Below are 18,369 nucleotides of genomic sequence, written 5' to 3'. Positions count from 1 at the left end.
AGAAGCAAGGGTGGTCGGAAGGGTAGCAGCTGGTGTCGAACTTCTCCATGAGTGTAGGATCGGCTTTGAGGTCATGGTAGAAATCATCGGTTTGTATCTCGTATACGAAACTATCGGTGTCCATGTATGCCAGATGAATGTTTTCTGCATATCTGGGTTTCATTGTGCTGTAATGGAAGTCGTACATGAATGTTTTTGAGAGATCAAGTACTGCGAGTCCGGCATAGATTGGCTTATCGAAAATTATGGTCTCATGGTTCAGGTGGACTAGAGTCAAGTTCGGTTCATACATTGTGCGGTCCTTGAAGGATGGACGACACACCAGTTTCTTGAACCGCTTCTCGGAACATACCAACTCCATTTTGAGCCTCCGCCTCTTGTTCTCCATCAGTTTCCCGAAAGTACTGTTTACAGCGAGCTTAAAGAACTCCTTCTCGAATTCGTTGGCTGCAGCCTTGCGCTTATTGGTGTTGAGCTTAATGTATGGCTCCAACCACGCCGACTGCTCAAACTGGAGGACTCTGTGTACCTTAGTAACTATCAACCCATGTGATACTGCTTGCTGGAGGTTTCTGTAGTGTACAATGTAATGTTCCTTAATTTCTAGTGTTGTCATGAGCTTTGATTGTTTGGAGCCGGGCGGACATTGATTGATGGGGAGAAACGGAAGGTCTTTGTGACTTTCGTGGAGTTCAGTAGGGTACTCCACGTCACATTCGATAATGTACCCGATAGGAGAATTTTCTGGAATAGTCATGACATCAATAGATGTGTCTGACCATTTGAAATGTCGAATCGGAAGCGACAGCGACATCGCCCACCCGTACAAATTATTTGCATCAATGTACTGTAGATATGTGGATGGCTTGGACACATCATGTGTCTCAGGAACGTATTTGTTGTTACCCACACAATGACGTTTGATGCTTTGCGCTACACCCCCACGAATACCTGCTTCCACAAACATATACATATCGTAATCTGTCAGAAGCTCGAGTTGTACTCCTGTGGTGCGAAGCATCGCATCGAAAGCGAACCCAGGACAGGAAATGTAGTGTGACGGGTCTAGACTGTACGTCTCCAAGCAAAGACTGCGAAAATTCTCGAATACGTCCGCCAAAATCAGGACATCTGTCTTTAGGTACAAGTCAGCGTACTCCCCCAAAGTAGCACACTGAAACTTGTCCCAGACATTTTGTGCGTGAGCGTAATCCGCCTCGGAAATACCAGAATCAGTCAGAATATTAAAGAACTCATCGATAGATGGAAGACTAGTATCGTCTAGTCGAGCAAAAGAATCAACGAAGTCGTAGGGGAAGACTCCCTTGCGAGTAACCAACTCCAACTCATCAGGAGCGAAAAACTCAGCAGTACTGACAAACTTGTCTGCAGGCAAGAACTCTGCGAGCGAAGCAAGACCCCGACTCATGAAACGGAACGTATCGACAAACTGAATGCTGAACTTATCATGCAACTTCTTGGAAAAAGTTATCAACTTCTCTTCCGAATTAGGAATGATGAAGATGTCTTTAGTGTCGTACCCCAACTTCCTGATAATGAAGTTCTGGTCGTATGCCAGGTTGTGGAAGAACACAATCATCTTTTTTGGTCTGCGCCTGAGAAGGTTGCAGTCATTACATGCAGGTCCAATAAATTCGCCGGTGAAGTGATTATGATCACGAACTTTCTTTACGACCCCTCCAAACTTTCCTCCACAGTAGCAACAACACCTTGCTTGCAGAAAAGCAGTGTTTTGTGCATGTGTGAGCGGAGTCATAGGAACAGACATAGAAAATATTTTCTGCACGTCATGTCCAATCTCCACAATGCGGGATATGAATTTATCTTCTGCGTCACAACCGCGATACACTTCAGGCTGTGAAGGAAGTGAAGAAGTGAGGTGTACTGGAATCACGGAGTTATCTGCTTTCACGTAAATGCAGTAGCTGTACGCTTTATGCTTTTGATACTGCAGTGTGTATGCTTCATCAGGATTCGGGTGACATGTATGGATTTTCTCCAGAATAGCTTCAAAGTCGCAATATACCACGATGGGCATTTTATCACTGTGATGGAAGTTTTTGAACTTCAAAACAGGAGGCAAACCATTTTCATCAACCTGGGGCATTTCCATCCTAACAGCAGCATGCTGTTTACAGAGCTCACTGTGTTTTTCCAAACACTGAAGACCAGTAAGCCCGCTAACCCTATCCTGATCATCATAATGCTTGAAGCATCTTTTGCAAACATGAATAGCCTCAGTGTGTGTAGTGATTTGGGACCGAACCAGAGCAGAAAAATTATTGATGTAGGCGAAATGGGACGAATTGTCATTGACCAAGAGCAGAAGATCGAAATGATGTTCTTTTCCTTCAGGAGCGACTCGTGCAGGAACAACATTCAGATTCTCGTCGATACTGTAAATGTTGATGGAGACTCCGGGGTTCTGTTTTTCAAACAGCGGTATTTGCTTGATTGGAGTAGGGGAGTCAATGTTGTTGAAGTTGAACTTCCCCTCCAAGTCATGGTAGCGCTGGTTGACACGTTCAGGATGCTCACCTTCCACGTACTTAACAAGAATTGACCACTTGAAGCACATGTGGTCTTCGAGGTTTTGCGGATTGATCACAGCGTATTTGTCTTTGATGGAAGTAGGTAATTCAATGTAGGAGCTGGCACGGAGTGGATCAAGCTTGTTTATTCGGAGTTGAAGTCGCTTAACGGCCGACAAAGTCCATCCGGACCCCTTACCCATGTAATCTTCCTCCTCCTTGCAGATCTTGGAGATGGACTCGGTAACTGCCTCCTCCACCTCATGAACTGCGTAGAGGGGAACATTCATGGTTTTGAAGGCCCTCTTGTCTTCACAGGCATCTACTGGTTTTTCGTAGTCGCACTCAAGAACGACATTAAACTTCAGCGGTCCATTCTCTTCAATCTCCTCCTCAAGTTGGCTTATTATTTTTGCCTTGATGGAGTCCAGGTACGTACAAATGTCCTTGGCAGAACTTGACGTATTTACAGCAACATAAGTCTTCAAGTTGCCCTTGAATCCCACTTCGGCGGTGATGAAGCCATGGGTATTGGCCAAACCCGCGCCGGTCACCACCTTTGTTCGGCTGGTCGATGGTTTAGGCAGTACTGCTGGCTTAACTGCTGCCATTCTCTGCTTCTTTGTTGGAGGCGGAGCAGGCCCCTTGCACACCTTAATGTGGTTGCGAAGAGTGTCAGCCCTGACGAACTCTTTAGCACAGTTCGTGCAGGAATGTGCTATGCAGTTAGGGTTAAGACCGCAAGCCGACTTCTCATGTAGTCTGGCGACATCAGCACGGGCGAAGGCCTTATAGCAGAAGCTACACCGGGTGCCTGATGTCGTGGCGACAGCACCAGTACATGTTGACAGGTGCTGCTGCATCTTGTCGCTGCGTGCGACCATCTTGCCACATAGGTGGCACTGCTGGTAGTCACGATGCTGGTTCTCGGCACACTGTCGCTCGTGCCGGTAGCGGTTCTTAGCTGCCGTGAAGGTAGCAGAGCAGAAACGGCATTTCTGCGCGGTAAATGCCATCTCGACAATCGGTAGACTGGTCTCAACGTACGGAACACGCGAAGGAAGCTCGACGTACGGAGAACTATAACATAAGAATAAAGAAAACAATGTAGCTAGATGTTACATGAAAACACACATATCCTCAAAACTCTAGCCTCAAGCTTTCTAACCTAAACTACTAGCAATGTTACTAAATAAAAAAGTTGCAAACATAACCTCAAAACTCTAGCCATCAAGCTTAATAACCTAACTTGATAGCAATGTTACTAAATAAAAAAAGTTGCAAACATAACCTCAAATTTCTAGCCCTCAAGCTTACTAACCTAAACTGTTAGCAATGTTACTAAATAAAAAAAAGTTACAAACATAACCTCAAAGCTACTCCTTCATTCATGTACAATCCTAAAAATGGTAGAATATTTAAAGTACTGATAAAAGTCAAAGCTGAAAAATATTCAATGTTATCTAAAAATGATTGATTACATAACCTCAAAACTACTCTAATGCACAACCCAAAAATGCTAGAATTTTAAAGTACTGTTAAAAGTTTAAGCTAAACAATTCCTGGTTACCCACACATAAGTGTACAGAGAAAAAACTAGTTAGCTGATAACCTACGAAAAAGCTGAGAAACATTCAATGTTAACGAAACATGTAGCATACCTCAGAAAAAGATGAAGTGGAGCTGTAGAACACAAAGTAGCGTTGGCGGTAGAAATCGTGGTAGCAGCTAAACTCACACACGAACTAGCTCACTCAAACTCCAAGAACACAATGAAGCTCCGACAGCTAATCCCGGCCTTTTATAGCCGCGGACCTGCTTGTTCTTGGAAAAACCATTAGGAACATAGTATTTTTACCGAACCTACCAATAGGAATATAGTATGTGGAGGGGAAGTACCATTGTCTTCGGAAAAACCCAGCATGACTCATGCGCAGGTCGTAGCAGGTCTGTGAGGGGTGGGAGGTAGAAATGTAGGTAATAACTTAACATAGGAAACCACTCTCGGGTAAAACCACTAATGACCTAGGTGATGAGAGATTAGATCGCGAGGCACTTCATGCATCGTGACTCATCACTCAGAAATGTCGTCTCGCAGTGCCGAGGGGACCCGAACAATAGACTTGACCGTGCATGTCACAACAGATCCATTAGTCGCCCGACTTTGTGGCGCCATGAGGCGCTCAGGTAGCAGTCATGGTCTACGGCAACAGACTCGTTAAAGTGTCATTACGAAGCACTCAAGCTGAGTTCGAGGAAAATACAGCTAAATATTCATTATAGATATGTAAGGAAATAAATAAAAAATAAATCGGGTAAGTTTAATACATTTGTTAAAAGTAAGAACACATTACAAAACTACAACATTTAAAATTTAACCTACATTTATTATGACCAACATTCGTTTAAAATGTTTTAGCATTTCATTGCGAACAATCAGTTGAACATCCACAGAATGACACATTTTGCTGATGTTCCAGGAACAAACCCTTTTCACAACCATTTAAGGAGACTTTCCTTAAGTTCTCTTTTCATTGGTCAAATAAAACATCTCCCTCTCTTCCCCTCATACAATGATGCTGCTTCACCATCACGCTAAAATTCTGTAAGACCAAACAAAATATACTTCCCTTAAACCTTATGGTAGAAATTTCATCCTAGGATGCTGTTACTGCATTTAGAAATTAAAAATTATATTATCTCATACAGGTTTTATTTACATGTCAGACTTAACCATCCTACCACACACTGGCTCACACTTACACACACATGCGTGCGCATGCGTGCACTGAGATTAAATACATACTTGCCCACATAATGTACTTTTATTTACAAAGGCAACATATTAAAACACATAATATTTAAATTTTGTGTAGATTGGATGGTACCAGGAAACCATACTGCAAAACGAGCGGACAACACTTGAGTCTTTACTATGATTGGGCTGACGGATTGCCTCTGAACGCCCTTACCTTCAACGACTTAGAATTAATACTTTTATCCATCAAAAAACAAAACAGTTTTACTAAGCAAACATACACCCCACACCCCTCAAAAAATTGTTATTACACAGGGCATTATTTACATGGCAGGAGACCGCACATACGAAGTGCGCAGCTTCAGGTTAGAAATATTGATTAAAATAACTGCTAAAGATGATAATTTGTTTATGAAAAAACTGCACATGAAATACAGACACTTGGTTATTTACACACACATACATACATACATACATACATACATACATACATACATACATACATACATACATACATACATACACCCTGCATCGCTTCAGATGGAAGTACGATATTTTGAAAACCACTCAAGACTTACATCTGTTTATGAAAAGGAGCTAAAAATTAAAAATTTTCAAAGTTAATTTTAGAGATGAAACATCATGTGCAAGTCCTTGCATGCGAGAACATTTTATTACGCAATTATCTTCATTTTTCCCAAACCATAGGTCTGATGTCTGGATACCACACAAATCTCATACTTAACATATGCACTACGAGATGACTGCGCGCCAGTCCAAGCCCCCTGCGCTTAGAGACGAAACTGCACTAGAAGCATTAGCAAGCATTGCAATTATCTCGCTTCAGTAATGCAGATTCACCTCTGACTAGGTGGACCTCCTGAAACACTAAACATAGGACAGTGAAACACATTAAAATAATGCATTTCAAAATAATTGAATAATATAAAACACTGCATATTTCTCTAGAATCACCACGCAACTGACAGCCCTTTCAATCACAATTCTGCGAATGCTATCACAGAATGCTATATTAAGAAAGAAAGGATCGTTCATTCCTTCATTATGGAACACAGTAATACATCACATGAAGAGAAACAAAAAAGGAACACACTTCGTTCTTAGACTCGTGCCGCCTCCTTGACAGAGAGAAAAGTTTTTACACATAAAATAGTATATATTTCTTTTCCAGCGATGAAGCTGTACTAATATCACCTTGACAAGCTTAGATGATCTAGGGAGAGACAAAGTAAATTAATTAACAATAAAAAAGTCGACTAAAATCATTTACAAACAATATACTTAATATTTCTTCGATTACATATTTTTCTCAATTTAATAAATGTGTGAACACAAAAATTTCCTTAAATCACTATTTATCAATTTTAAACTCTCATGTACATCAGGAAAAAATATATAGTTTCAGGCATTATTAGTTGTAATGTAAAAAATTCAAAACAGTTTCTTTGTGGGATGTGGAATGCTCACTCACGATCGAAAAAAGGAGGTGCTTCGCTGTAACACAAGGGGAGGGGGAAACTATCTTTAAAGTTGTCGTTGCTCATATATTTGGATATATAGTAATCAAGCAAGTAATAACATTTGGTGGTATAATCTCCGGCTGATTAAAGTTTATTTGCTAACATGAATTCACAAATTAAACGAATCTCTAAGTACATTTGCTTATCTTTTATAGAAAAAAAATGCACAGATTGATTTTTTATCATGAATAACCAGGAGCACACTAAAAAAACCAACGAAATTCTCGCCAATAATAACCAACAGCACACGAACAATAGAAAAAAAACATTTTCTCAGTAATCACATACAGCATGCGGAGAAAATCACCAAAATATTGTCAAGAATATCCATTAATACATGTAGAATACCAATAAAGTCTTGACATAAAAAAGGCTGAAGTGCACGGACAAAAATCATCAAATTCTTGTCAGGTAAAAAAAGCAGAAGCACATGAAAAAAAAAAAAACCCAACAAAATTCTAACACAGTAAAGTTGAAGCACACGTAGAAATCTATCGAAATTTCATGTGAAAAAATAGGAGCACTCAGAGAAAACCATCAGGTAGAAGATGTTTAAAAACATTATAAATTATGAATTGTTTAAGAAAAAGTTCAAATTGAATCCTGCCAGATCTCTTTGCTTAAGCAAAGAGTTCACAAGCTGACTTGTGCTAGAACTCTCATGTTGCTTAAGCAAAGAGTTCACAAGCTGACTTGTGCTAGAACTCTCATGTTGCTTAAGCAAAGAGTTCACAAGCTGACTTGTGCTAGAACTCTCATGTTGCTTAAGCAAAGAGATCTGGCAGGATTCAATTTGAACTTTTTCTTAAACAATTCATAATTTATAATGTTTTTAAACATCTTCTCCCTGATGGTTTTCTCTGAGTGCTCCTATTTTTTCACATGAAATTTCGATAGATTTCTACGTGTGCTTCAACTTTACTGTGTTAGAATTTTGTTGGGTTTTTTTTTTTCATGTGCTTCTGCTTTTTTTACCTGACAAGAATTTGATGATTTTTGTCCGTGCACTTCAGCCTTTTTTATGTCAAGACTTTATTGGTATTCTACATGTATTAATGGATATTCTTGACAATATTTTGGTGATTTTCTCCGCATGCTGTATGTGATTACTGAGAAAATGTTTTTTTTCTATTGTTCGTGTGCTGTTGGTTATTATTGGCGAGAATTTCGTTGGTTTTTTTAGTGTGCTCCTGGTTATTCATGATAAAAAATCAATCTGTGCATTTTTTTTCTATAAAAGATAAGCAAATGTACTTAGAGATTCGTTTAATTTGTGAATTCATGTTAGCAAATAAACTTTAATCAGCCGGAGATTATACCACCAAATGTTATTACTTGCTTGATTACTATATATCAAAATATATGAGCAACGACAACTTTAAAGATGGTTTCCCCCTCCCCTTGTGTTACAGCGAAGCACCTCCTTTTTTCGATCGTGAGTGAGCATTCCACATCCCACAAAGAAACTGTTTTGAATTTTTTACATTACAACTAATAATGCCTGAAACTATATATTTTTTCCTGATGTACATGAGAGTTTAAAATTGATAAATAGTGATTTAAGGAAATTTTTGTGTTCACACATTTATTAAATTGAGAAAAATATGTAATCGAAGAAATATTAAGTATATTGTTTGTAAATGATTTTAGTCGACTTTTTTATTGTTAATTAATTTACTTTGTCTCTCCCTAGATCATCTAAGCTTGTCAAGGTGATATTAGTACAGCTTCATCGCTGGAAAAGAAATATATACTATTTTATGTGTAAAAACTTTTCTCTCTGTCAAGGAGGCGGCACGAGTCTAAGAACGAAGTGTGTTCCTTTTTTGTTTCTCTTCATGTGATGTATTACTGTGTTCCATAATGAAGGAATGAACGATCCTTTCTTTCTTAATATAGCATTCTGTGATAGCATTCACAGAATTGTGATTGAAAGGGCTGTCAGTTGCGTGGTGATTCTAGAGAAATATGCAGTGTTTTATATTATTCAATTATTTTGAAATGCATTATTTTAATGTGTTTCACTGTCCTATGTTTAGTGTTTCAGGAGGTCCACCTAGTCAGAGGTGAATCTGCATTACTGAAGCGAGATAATTGCAATGCTTGCTAATGCTTCTAGTGCAGTTTCGTCTCTAAGCGCAGGGGGCTTGGACTGGCGCGCAGTCATCTCGTAGTGCATATGTTAAGTATGAGATTTGTGTGGTATCCAGACATCAGACCTATGGTTTGGGAAAAATGAAGATAATTGCGTAATAAAATGTTCTCGCATGCAAGGACTTGCACATGATGTTTCATCTCTAAAATTAACTTTGAAAATTTTTAATTTTTAGCTCCTTTTCATAAACAGATGTAAGTCTTGAGTGGTTTTCAAAATATCGTACTTCCATCTGAAGCGATGCAGGGTGTATGTATGTATGTATGTATGTATGTATGTATGTATGTATGTATGTATGTATGTATGTATGTATGTATGTATGTATGTATGTGTGTGTAAATAACCAAGTGTCTGTATTTCATGTGCAGTTTTTTCATAAACAAATTATCATCTTTAGCAGTTATTTTAATCAATATTTCTAACCTGAAGCTGCGCACTTCGTATGTGCGGTCTCCTGCCATGTAAATAATGCCCTGTGTAATAACAATTTTTTGAGGGGTGTGGGGTGTATGTTTGCTTAGTAAAACTGTTTTGTTTTTTGATGGATAAAAGTATTAATTCTAAGTCGTTGAAGGTAAGGGCGTTCAGAGGCAATCCGTCAGCCCAATCATAGTAAAGACTCAAGTGTTGTCCGCTCGTTTTGCAGTATGGTTTCCTGGTACCATCCAATCTACACAAAATTTAAATATTATGTGTTTTAATATGTTGCCTTTGTAAATAAAAGTACATTATGTGGGCAAGTATGTATTTAATCTCAGTGCACGCATGCGCACGCATGTGTGTGTAAGTGTGAGCCAGTGTGTGGTAGGATGGTTAAGTCTGACATGTAAATAAAACCTGTATGAGATAATATAATTTTTAATTTCTAAATGCAGTAACAGCATCCTAGGATGAAATTTCTACCATAAGGTTTAAGGGAAGTATATTTTGTTTGGTCTTACAGAATTTTAGCGTGATGGTGAAGCAGCATCATTGTATGAGGGGAAGAGAGGGAGATGTTTTATTTGACCAATGAAAAGAGAACTTAAGGAAAGTCTCCTTAAATGGTTGTGAAAAGGGTTTGTTCCTGGAACATCAGCAAAATGTGTCATTCTGTGGATGTTCAACTGATTGTTCGCAATGAAATGCTAAAAAATTTTAAACGAATGTTGGTAATAATAAATGTAGGTTAAATTTTAAATGTTGTAGTTTTGTAATGTGTTCTTACTTTTAACAAATGTATTAAACTTACCCGATTTATTTTTTATTTATTTCCTTACATATCTATAATGAATATTTAGCTGTATTTTCCTCGAACTCAGCTTGAGTGCTTCGTAATGACACTTTAACGAGTCTGTTGCCGTAGACCATGACTGCTACCTGAGCGCCTCATGGCGCCACAAAGTCGGGCGACTAATGGATCTGTTGTGACATGCACGGTCAAGTCTATTGTTCGGGTCCCCTCGGCACTGCGAGACGACATTTCTGAGTGATGAGTCACGATGCATGAAGTGCCTCGCGACCTAATCTCTCATCACCTAGGTCATTAGTGGTTTTACCCGAGAGTGGTTTCCTATGTTAAGTTATTACCTACATTTCTACCTCCCACCCCTCACAGACCTGCTACGACCTGCGCATGAGTCATGCTGGGTTTTTCCGAAGACAATGGTACTTCCCCTCCACATACTATATTCCTATTGGTAGGTTCGGTAAAAATACTATGTTCCTAATGGTTTTTCCAAGAACAAGCAGGTCCGCGGCTATAAAAGGCCGGGATTAGCTGTCGGAGCTTCATTGTGTTCTTGGAGTTTGAGTGAGCTAGTTCGTGTGTGAGTTTAGCTGCTACCACGATTTCTACCGCCAACGCTACTTTGTGTTCTACAGCTCCACTTCATCTTTTTCTGAGGTATGCTACATGTTTCGTTAACATTGAATGTTTCTCAGCTTTTTCGTAGGTTATCAGCTAACTAGTTTTTTCTCTGTACACTTATGTGTGGGTAACCAGGAATTGTTTAGCTTAAACTTTTAACAGTACTTTAAAATTCTAGCATTTTTGGGTTGTGCATTAGAGTAGTTTTGAGGTTATGTAATCAATCATTTTTAGATAACATTGAATATTTTTCAGCTTTGACTTTTATCAGTACTTTAAATATTCTACCATTTTTAGGATTGTACATGAATGAAGGAGTAGCTTTGAGGTTATGTTTGTAACTTTTTTTTATTTAGTAACATTGCTAACAGTTTAGGTTAGTAAGCTTGAGGGCTAGAAATTTGAGGTTATGTTTGCAACTTTTTTTATTTAGTAACATTGCTATCAAGTTAGGTTATTAAGCTTGATGGCTAGAGTTTTGAGGTTATGTTTGCAACTTTTTTATTTAGTAACATTGCTAGTAGTTTAGGTTAGAAAGCTTGAGGCTAGAGTTTTGAGGATATGTGTGTTTTCATGTAACATCTAGCTACATTGTTTTCTTTATTCTTATGTTATAGTTCTCCGTACGTCGAGCTTCCTTCGCGTGTTCCGTACGTTGAGACCAGTCTACCGATTGTCGAGATGGCATTTACCGCGCAGAAATGCCGTTTCTGCTCTGCTACCTTCACGGCAGCTAAGAACCGCTACCGGCACGAGCGACAGTGTGCCGAGAACCAGCATCGTGACTACCAGCAGTGCCACCTATGTGGCAAGATGGTCGCACGCAGCGACAAGATGCAGCAGCACCTGTCAACATGTACTGGTGCTGTCGCCACGACATCAGGCACCCGGTGTAGCTTCTGCTATAAGGCCTTCGCCCGTGCTGATGTCGCCAGACTACATGAGAAGTCGGCTTGCGGTCTTAACCCTAACTGCATAGCACATTCCTGCACGAACTGTGCTAAAGAGTTCGTCAGGGCTGACACTCTTCGCAACCACATTAAGGTGTGCAAGGGGCCTGCTCCGCCTCCAACAAAGAAGCAGAGAATGGCAGCAGTTAAGCCAGCAGTACTGCCTAAACCATCGACCAGCCGAACAAAGGTGGTGACCGGCGCGGGTTTGGCCAATACCCATGGCTTCATCACCGCCGAAGTGGGATTCAAGGGCAACTTGAAGACTTATGTTGCTGTAAATACGTCAAGTTCTGCCAAGGACATTTGTACGTACCTGGACTCCATCAAGGCAAAAATAATAAGCCAACTTGAGGAGGAGATTGAAGAGAATGGACCGCTGAAGTTTAATGTCGTTCTTGAGTGCGACTACGAAAAACCAGTAGATGCCTGTGAAGACAAGAGGGCCTTCAAAACCATGAATGTTCCCCTCTACGCAGTTCATGAGGTGGAGGAGGCAGTTACCGAGTCCATCTCCAAGATCTGCAAGGAGGAGGAAGATTACATGGGTAAGGGGTCCGGATGGACTTTGTCGGCCGTTAAGCGACTTCAACTCCGAATAAACAAGCTTGATCCACTCCGTGCCAGCTCCTACATTGAATTACCTACTTCCATCAAAGACAAATACGCTGTGATCAATCCGCAAAACCTCGAAGACCACATGTGCTTCAAGTGGTCAATTCTTGTTAAGTACGTGGAAGGTGAGCATCCTGAACGTGTCAACCAGCGCTACCATGACTTGGAGGGGAAGTTCAACTTCAACAACATTGACTCCCCTACTCCAATCAAGCAAATACCGCTGTTTGAAAAACAGAACCCCGGAGTCTCCATCAACATTTACAGTATCGACGAGAATCTGAATGTTGTTCCTGCACGAGTCGCTCCTGAAGGAAAAGAACATCATTTCGATCTTCTGCTCTTGGTCAATGACAATTCGTCCCATTTCGCCTACATCAATAATTTTTCTGCTCTGGTTCGGTCCCAAATCACTACACACACTGAGGCTATTCATGTTTGCAAAAGATGCTTCAAGCATTATGATGATCAGGATAGGGTTAGCGGGCTTACTGGTCTTCAGTGTTTGGAAAAACACAGTGAGCTCTGTAAACAGCATGCTGCTGTTAGGATGGAAATGCCCCAGGTTGATGAAAATGGTTTGCCTCCTGTTTTGAAGTTCAAAAACTTCCATCACAGTGATAAAATGCCCATCGTGGTATATTGCGACTTTGAAGCTATTCTGGAGAAAATCCATACATGTCACCCGAATCCTGATGAAGCATACACACTGCAGTATCAAAAGCATAAAGCGTACAGCTACTACATTTACGTGAAAGCAGATAACTCCGTGATTCCAGTACACCTCACTTCTTCACTTCCTTCACAGCCTGAAGTGTATCGCGGTTGTGACGCAGAAGATAAATTCATATCCCGCATTGTGGAGATTGGACATGACGTGCAGAAAATATTTTCTATGTCTGTTCCTATGACTCCGCTCACACATGCACAAAACACTGCTTTTCTGCAAGCAAGGTGTTGTTGCTACTGTGGAGGAAAGTTTGGAGGGGTCGTAAAGAAAGTTCGTGATCATAATCACTTCACCGGCGAATTTATTGGACCTGCATGTAATGACTGCAACCTTCTCAGGCGCAGACCAAAAAAGATGATTGTGTTCTTCCACAACCTGGCATACGACCAGAACTTCATTATCAGGAAGTTGGGGTACGACACTAAAGACATCTTCATCATTCCTAATTCGGAAGAGAAGTTGATAACTTTTTCCAAGAAGTTGCATGATAAGTTCAGCATTCAGTTTGTCGATACGTTCCGTTTCATGAGTCGGGGTCTTGCTTCGCTCGCAGAGTTCTTGCCTGCAGACAAGTTTGTCAGTACTGCTGAGTTTTTCGCTCCTGATGAGTTGGAGTTGGTTACTCGCAAGGGAGTCTTCCCCTACGACTTCGTTGATTCTTTTGCTCGACTAGACGATACTAGTCTTCCATCTATCGATGAGTTCTTTAATATTCTGACTGATTCTGGTATTTCCGAGGCGGATTACGCTCACGCACAAAATGTCTGGGACAAGTTTCAGTGTGCTACTTTGGGGGAGTACGCTGACTTGTACCTAAAGACAGATGTCCTGATTTTGGCGGACGTATTCGAGAATTTTCGCAGTCTTTGCTTGGAGACGTACAGTCTAGACCCGTCACACTACATTTCCTGTCCTGGGTTCGCTTTCGATGCGATGCTTCGCACCACAGGAGTACAACTCGAGCTTCTGACAGATTACGATATGTATATGTTTGTGGAAGCAGGTATTCGTGGGGGTGTAGCGCAAAGCATCAAACGTCATTGTGTGGGTAACAACAAATACGTTCCTGAGACACATGATGTGTCCAAGCCATCCACATATCTACAGTACATTGATGCAAATAATTTGTACGGGTGGGCGATGTCGCTGTCGCTTCCGATTCGACATTTCAAATGGTCAGACACATCTATTGATGTCATGACTATTCCAGAAAATTCTCCTATCGGGTACATTATCGAATGTGACGTGGAGTACCCTACTGAACTCCACGAAAGTCACAAAGACCTTCCGTTTCTCCCCATCAATCAATGTCCGCCCGGCTCCAAACAATCAAAGCTCATGACAACACTAGAAATTAAGGAACATTACATTGTACACTACAGAAACCTCCAGCAAGCAGTATCACATGGGTTGATAGTTACTAAGGTACACAGAGTCCTCCAGTTTGAGCAGTCGGCGTGGTTGGAGCCATACATTAAGCTCAACACCAATAAGCGCAAGGCTGCAGCCAACGAATTCGAGAAGGAGTTCTTTAAGCTCGCTGTAAACAGTACTTTCGGGAAACTGATGGAGAACAAGAGGCGGAGGCTCAAAATGGAGTTGGTATGTTCCGAGAAGCGGTTCAAGAAACTGGTGTGTCGTCCATCCTTCAAGGACCGCACAATGTATGAACCGAACTTGACTCTAGTCCACCTGAACCATGAGACCATAATTTTCGATAAGCCAATCTATGCCGGACTCGCAGTACTTGATCTCTCAAAAACATTCATGTACGACTTCCATTACAGCACAATGAAACCCAGATATGCAGAAAACATTCATCTGGCATACATGGACACCGATAGTTTCGTATACGAGATACAAACCGATGATTTATACCATGACCTCAAAGCCGATCCTACACTCATGGAGAAGTTCGACACCAGCTGCTACCCTTCCGACCACCCTTGCTTCTCCCCCATCAACAAAAAGGTTGTCGGAAAGTTTAAGGATGAGTGTGGGGGGAAAGTGATGAGTGAGTTTGTCGGTCTGCGGGCCAAACTGTATGCATACAAGTGTGGTGACAAAGTTGAGAAGAAGGCCAAGGGTATCCAGCGGTGTGTGGTCAAAAACCGCATAACATTCAGGGACTACCTGGATGCCCTGCACGATCACCACACACGACGAGTAGCAGTTAGGGCCATACGCTCGAGGCAGCAGGTGCTCTATAGCGAGAGCACAAATAAGCTGGCCATAACATGGGAGGATGATAAGCGCCAAATATGTGAGGATGGCATCCATACGGTTCCCCACGGCTATGTTGGAGATGAATTATCTGTTGTATAGTTCCAGTCTTTTTGTTGTAAACAGTTTTCGTTTTTGTATATAGTTTCTGTTTTTTTTATAGCTTCGTTTGACAAGTATATTTTTCTCTCCTTGAGGGTTTTGTTTTGTACAATATATTTCTTTGATTCAGTAAATATAATTTTACCTACATATCGCTTATTATTTTTTTAAATTAATGCCCTATATTCCTCAAGGTACTTATACTTAATTTGATATCGTAAAATGATCATGTAATTAGACACAAACACCTAAAATATCTGCTTCCATGCAGCTTTTAAACACAGGAACGCAAACACGAACACTAAGAAATGATATTATACACAAACACCTAAATATCTGCTTCCATGCAGTTTTAAACACGAATACACAAACATTAATTTATTTAGTATGTTTACATGTATGATAGGACTATGAAAAATTTCTGGTCAGCTAAGATGGAGTAATAAATGTTTTTTAAATTATCATTACTTTAACTAACGCATCCACAACGACAGTATTGATAACATATATTTTAGTTAAAACCTATAAGTGATAAGACTTTAAGAAAAAATGTCGGTTACAACAACAAAGTGACTGTGGATTTTGTGGATCTTGTGGATTCTGTGGATTTTGGTCTATAAGGTTCATAACAATGTTGGTAGAGAATTGTAACTCGACCTTACATACACTAACATACTTTAGAAACCTACAACCGATGACGACACCCACCAGATGAAATCAAGATGGTAGTCTCCACTAAATAAGATGGTTGCCTCCAGCAGACAACGATGGTATATTTTTTTTCCTGATTTTCTAAGTTAATAATTATGATTTTCCAAGATGGTGGATGTAACGAAAAATTGTAACAGGAATGAGTGGGGTGTTCGATGACGATGTCATTGTAACAGAGGGGTGGGGGTGCTAGATGATGTATTTGTAATTTAGAGGAGTGGGGTGTTCGATGCGTAGGTTTTTAATTATAATTTTATTAAATAATATTTTTAATTTTATTTTAAAATTTTGATTATTTAATTTTTTTAAATTTAAAATTTTTTTCATTAAAATCGGATAATAAATAAAGATTTTCAAGATGGCGGACGAAACTCAAAATGGCGGAATGATCAAGAAAACAAAATGGAGGAAAGTTCTAGAAAAACAAAATGGCCTCCGGGTTCAAAGGTAAAGGTCAAATCCAAGATGGCTGCAGGAAGTGATGTAATCCAAGATGGCCGCCGGAAATGACGTAATCCAAGATGGTCGCCGGAAGTGACGTAAACCAAGATGGCCGCCGTGGCTCCCCGGCTCCCCCACCACCCACCGGTGTCCCCATACATACTATAATTACCTACTGCTATCATCACAGCCATTGCTGGCTGTCACAGGGCTATCATCACAGCCATTTTAATATTATCAACTGTAAGCGTTGTAGAGTGTTGTTCCAAGGTCACGACCAAAGAGTAACTCAAACCGCTTTAGATAAGCGCATGCGCGAATACTGCTTTGCTGTTTATTCTCGCTTGCAACGCGAAAGAATTACTCTTTCCCCAATTAGTAGAGGGTGAACCTCTAAACTTCATTTGGCAACAGGATGTAGCCCCTCCCCATTGGAATCTCGCTGTACGACAGTGGTTGAACGCCCAAGTCCCTGACCGTCGGATTCGTCGTAATGGTCGAGACGACAGAGCTCTTTTAGCTAGCTTCCACGTTCACATGATATTAGCCACGCGATTATATATTTTTTTCCTTTGGGGATTTATAAAAGATCGTGTCTACTTTCCGCCGTTACCTAAATATATACCATTGAAACAGGTACATTCTTTTATGGACAATCTGTATAGTAAAAATGACTTGCAGCACTACGCACCCCGCATCTCGCTTGCTGGTTGGACACACAAGCGCTGCAGAGCGACGTGTCAGCGCTCTAGCGGTCAGGCACAGAAGCTCTCGAGTGCGCGCAACGAACGGACCTGCTGACGCGACAACTGCACAACACTGACAGCTTTCACGAGGCCTTACTCCAATGGATCCTCCAATATTGTATTCTCTTACTGTTGCAATTTCGACGGTCTTGTCTAACGCCGCTAGGTCCGCTTACGGGCTTTTGAACGAAGAATTTAATTAAAATAAACTCAGAGTTATTCTTAATTTCAAATAACTGAATCATCGTAGAAATATTCGCCATTTTTCGACTTCCGAGTTGTATGTTTCGTTCTAAGCAAAGGTAACCACACACGTTGACAAAATAAGAGTGTTCCATCGTCCGTAAATTTACGAAGATCCCTGGTTAATTTGTAATCACCGTTCTTCGTTAATTGTAGTTGAACATTATCAGCAGTGCAGCTGGTAAACTCTACATGTGCAGATATAGGTTTTTACATGTTAAATAATGAAACCGGTGTCAGTCGACACAGGCTACGCTGCAAGCACCAGGTCTCTTTCAATTCCGGGTTACACTCGTTTGCCCAGAAGTGGTCGACCTGTGTGTTAATGCACCAAAGAAGATACATGATAAAAAAATAACCTACGTCACGATGTTTCTGGGGCGGCAGAATATTAGAGCTAGAACCAGAGAAATGTTTGTAACACACAGTTATTAAATTGTGAAGTGAGTATGCAGAGCAGGTGTTGTGAAGATGATTTTCGAGCCCTGCGTTTGAAGTTTTTTCAATTTTCGACGAGGTGGGCGAAGTGTAGCCGTAAGGTCGTGTTTAATAAACTAGGTACGCAAGAAACGCAATAACGCAAAAAACGCAAGGCAAGCATCACCCTACTTTCTACTTCTTGTGTATCCTCCTTATATATTCGAAGTGAAGGGTTCCGAGACCTCTTAAAGGCGCAGATATTGTGTGTACAAAATATTATGTTTTTATCAGGTTTTCACTAGTCAAACATTGGCACGGTGAAAATATAAAATA

The sequence above is a fragment of the Bacillus rossius genome, chromosome 14 (genome assembly GCF_032445375.1).
Source record: "Bacillus rossius redtenbacheri isolate Brsri chromosome 14, Brsri_v3, whole genome shotgun sequence".
In the NCBI taxonomy this organism is placed as follows: Eukaryota; Metazoa; Arthropoda; class Insecta; order Phasmatodea; family Bacillidae; genus Bacillus; species Bacillus rossius.
This window is presented reverse-complemented; position numbering follows the sequence as displayed.